General features: G+C 30.6%; 1 pseudogene; it reads right to left on the reverse strand.

Annotated features, from left to right (window-relative positions):
- LOC119191668 lies at positions 1–4,467 on the reverse strand (annotated as a pseudogene).
- Positions 4,468–4,473: the final 6 nt, after the last annotated feature.

A 4,473-nucleotide genomic window follows, 5' to 3' on the forward strand; every position in this document is an offset into this window, starting at 1 on the left:
TTGTTAGTAATAATTTAATTGCGTTAAAATGTTTTTTGTACGTTAACAAACATTACAACATTTAATTATAGCACCAAATGCATCTAAATCAATTCTCTGATGTAAGGCATAGAATTTCCTTGTCAGAAAGTAAAGATAACCACAAATATTTATTTTATAGTTTGTTGTGTCATGTTGAAATTCATTTGAAAATAAATTAATTTAATTGGCAGTAATCGCGTCCATGTATTGACAATATTTGATACCTATGTTATGGTATTGCTTAATATAAAAATATATCCTACAAAGTTAATTATACTTGTTTTAAAAAACTGAGAACTTAGTTACAATATATACAGGTTGTTACACAAAAAGGGGTTTAAAATCCCCATTTAAGAATTAAAAGTATAGAAAACAGATTGTGACTTCTCCTGAAATAATGTCTAATATTCATTGATATATCTCTATAAATTAGTATTCTAGCTTATATTTACCAGATTATATATAAGTTGCAAAATAAGTATGTTTTTTACTCATGGTTATTGTATTTAAGTTGGTTTGTATTGATCAAAATGATTGTTATACCCCTTTTTTTGCAATATCCTGTTTGTAATATACTTATTTTAAGTCATTTGGATGAAATATCTCATAATTAAAAGTTACCTGGTGTTTAATTACATTTAACTCCTAAGTATTGTCTTGTTTATTTCAAATATAATTTATACATTTTATTTATATTTCCACCCGTGACTGCCAATATTATACAACACTATTATAAATGTTGTTTCGTATGATTAAAAAGATTTGAATATATTCACTATTTTTATTTAAAAATTTATAGCTTTCCTCTCTTTGTATTTAAATGCAGGTTACATAATGTAGTCATGACTAAAACTAAACTGAGTAAAATATAATTTAATGTCGCATACACTTGTATTGCACACAATCTTCTATTTTAGTAAGCCTTAAAACTAATTATTCTCTTGTCTATTAGAAATTGACGAAATATTTTTAGTCAAAACTAATGTGGTTTTAAAGGTTATTTTTCTTTATAAATCTCTTTAGTCACATTAGTTTATATTAGAAATTCTAATCTTCATTTAGTCTCAATTATTTTTGGCTAATGTATGAACTGATGACACTTGTTAGATGTTAGGCGGCGCGGCTCGCTTTCTTGCTTGTCTAGAGTTTGCGCAGGCGGCGGCGGTTTGGCCGACATGTGACGGCTGTACAGTCTGCAAATACAACAAGCACCCTGTATAACATGTTCTTTTGTTGTACCCATGTTTCTATATAGAATGTTTCTGCTAAAATCCACCATGTATACAGGTGAAATATAATATAGCTGTTTTAATTTTAGGCAGTTTTCTTCTGCACAACAGCCTAATAAAGATGGATTAGACTCTACACTAACCCCCTTACGCAACCTTACGAACAAATTATGTGTAGGTAGGTACACCTGGATACGTTGCTCTAATGTCAAATTTAAATTTGCAAGACAAAGGGTTGTGACGATGACAGACATATATCTACAGGGTTTATTAGTAAGGAGTTAAATGTTTTCCTAAGGTTAAATGCAAGGGCTGATAGCTCAAAAATTAAAATATTTGTAAGTTTTACAATAAATAATTCTAAGTATAATACAAATGATCAATTAACTTACACTTTATAAGTCTCAGATCGCAAGTAGTCCAGCACATGAGATGGTCCCAGCTTCAGCTGATCTTCTATTGGCGGTACCCAGAAGTTACCCTCCAATCGCAACACGGATTTATTGCTGGCTAGGTCCAGTGATCCTGAAAAATAATCCTTTTTAAAAGGTCGATCCTGTTTTCAAACTTATTATATGCCATGTCGTTTTTAATAAACTATCCCTATCTCAATATTCAAACCGATTCCAAGAGTGAACCAAACAAAATAACTAATTTGTAAGCATGTCAAAGAAAAACTTTATTCTGATTGGTCCATTTTTGAGATAGATCGGAAAAAGCGATTGAGATCATTTATTGAAAAAACATACAGTCGAATTGAATTTTCGAAGTCGGTAAAAAATTGTGGTAATTCAACAATGTTTTTCAAATTGAGTTTAATCCACAGATATCAACCTACCGATTTCAGGAGGCAGTACCACCAGCCTATTGCCTTGCAGATGCAACTCTCGGAGTCGCGATAACTGCCCCAGCTCTCGTGGTACTTCGATAAGGTCGTTTTCTCGCATTGATAGCTGAAAATAACGGATAATATTATTTATTTCGGTTTAAAGTACATTCTATAATTATATAATCACATTTGTTGAGAAAAGTCTTTTGTAAATGATGGACCACCATCTTTCTGCAGTTTATCATCAAAAATGTTATATACAGGGTGGTGTAATTGATTCACTTGCATTGCAAGGTTACTGTAAATTAGCATGCCACTAACACTCCACATATGCAAGGTAGACTGTGTAGTTGGATGAGAAATATTGATGGGAATTGTACAATAAAAGTGCTAACTAGAAAACAGCTTATAATGAATATCTTTTCAACCATATTATTGATCTCAGTATGATATAAGAATTAATTACATAATTAGGTAATTTTCTTTAATAAATTGTCTTGTGTTAATATTTATTGTTTTTTACAATATGTTGTAGCTTGTTTTCATAATTAATACAAATGTAATTGTACTTATAGGTTTTCCTCATACACCTTATCAAGGTACTTTGTACATAGCAGGAAAAAAATATAACTCACAATTTGCAAATTCTTCAGGTTTCCAATTTCAGGTGGTAGAAATTCGAAATCATTGTCACCCAAGTACAATGCACGGAGACTGTCTGAAAGTAAATATTTCTATTCATACACATATAAACAGCTGATGAAAAATGGTTTTAATATTTACCAAAAGAATATTTTTTAAATGGTTCCCCTGTAATTCATACATTTTGATTTACTACCTAATGGGAGAGAGCCATGAATAACCAAATCTAGATTTATATAATAAAAAGTCATAAAGTATGAAAGTAGGGGATAATATTCAAAAATACTGTTTGGATTACAAAAATTCTACTTATATTATAAAGCTGTATTATCTGTGAGTGGCATAGTCTGTTTTCTTCCATTAATGGACATTAACCCAAATAGAGTTGCAAGCTAAGCTATAATATCAAAAATACTTACCCATTATAAAGAAATTTCCAGACAATGTTTTCTCATTGAGATTATTGTATGTCAAGTCCAAGATTTCCAGCACAGGAATGATCCAAACCCTCTCGGCAGGGTGTAAAGCCTGTTAAGGGACACATTGAGTATCCGTAGCTTGGGCAGTGACGATAAACTGACTGGTAACTCTTGGATGTGATTGTTGGCGAGATTCAGGATCTCCAAGTTGACAAGGTTAGCAAGAGCTGCAGGCACCACTTGTATCTTATTGTGACTGAGGGAGAGACGAGTTATGTTCTCAAGAGTGACTGTAAAAGAAATACAGTGTTATGCAAATGCCTGGGAAGTTTACAACTTATCAAGACAGATACAATATGTTGGTTCATAAAACTTGTCTGCTCAATATAAACATGCATTTGTCTCCTTCAATAACCTCTGACATTTATAAAACAAAAGAGGTTTGTTTGCTGGTATACATGCTATAAACCCAAAATCATTGGTATGATACCAGAATGAGCTTTTGAAGATTAGCCGTAACAAATTATTTATATTGCTTTTTTCTGGGTTTAGGCTACATATAAATGCAACTGTCATTAATATAATTTTGAAATAAACTTGTGTTAGCTATTAATAGAATCAATTTTACAAATAAGAAAGTATGAACTCATCTAGTGATTTATCAGTAAATGTATATTATATACTTGGTTTGGTTTGGTACTATTGTTGTAAAATAAGATAAAACAATTAGTAAGTAGTTATAGTTTGTTTTATAATCAAAATATTAGATGCATTTAAAAGTTTTCATTCAGTCAGAAAGTGATATAATTAATATTATTATCAAACGATTTTAAAAATACATTAGTTCATAAATAAATTCTATTCAGCCATACATTAATAATTACAAATGAAGTCATACATCGTGGCTCGTGGGCTGAGGTCGCATGATGTCATATTTTAAATTTAGCGTATGAATATAATAATCCTCTAAATTTTCCCGTTCAAGGAAAAAAGCGCCGTTGCCTCGCAATCACCAGTATTAAAATGTTAAAATTCTAAAAATTATGTTACTTTACCTTTTTATTATAATGAATAATTAAACTATGAACATTAAATATTAAATTCTCACAAATACTTTCGAAATTCAAATTAGAATTTGATACAAAATAATTTGATCATATAAACAAAATATAAAAAATATGTTTGCAGGGCTCTACTAAGGTTTATTGAAACAGGTTTATTACGGTACATATTAGACTAAAACCGGTTTGACTGTGCACTCACACAAGCTTGGTATCTCGTCGAGGCTTGATATGCCCTTATCCACCAAATCTATTTCAGGGTTATTAATTTC

The sequence above is a fragment of the Manduca sexta genome, unplaced genomic scaffold (assembly GCF_014839805.1).
Source record: "Manduca sexta isolate Smith_Timp_Sample1 unplaced genomic scaffold, JHU_Msex_v1.0 HiC_scaffold_1785, whole genome shotgun sequence".
Classification (NCBI taxonomy): domain Eukaryota; kingdom Metazoa; phylum Arthropoda; class Insecta; order Lepidoptera; family Sphingidae; genus Manduca; species Manduca sexta.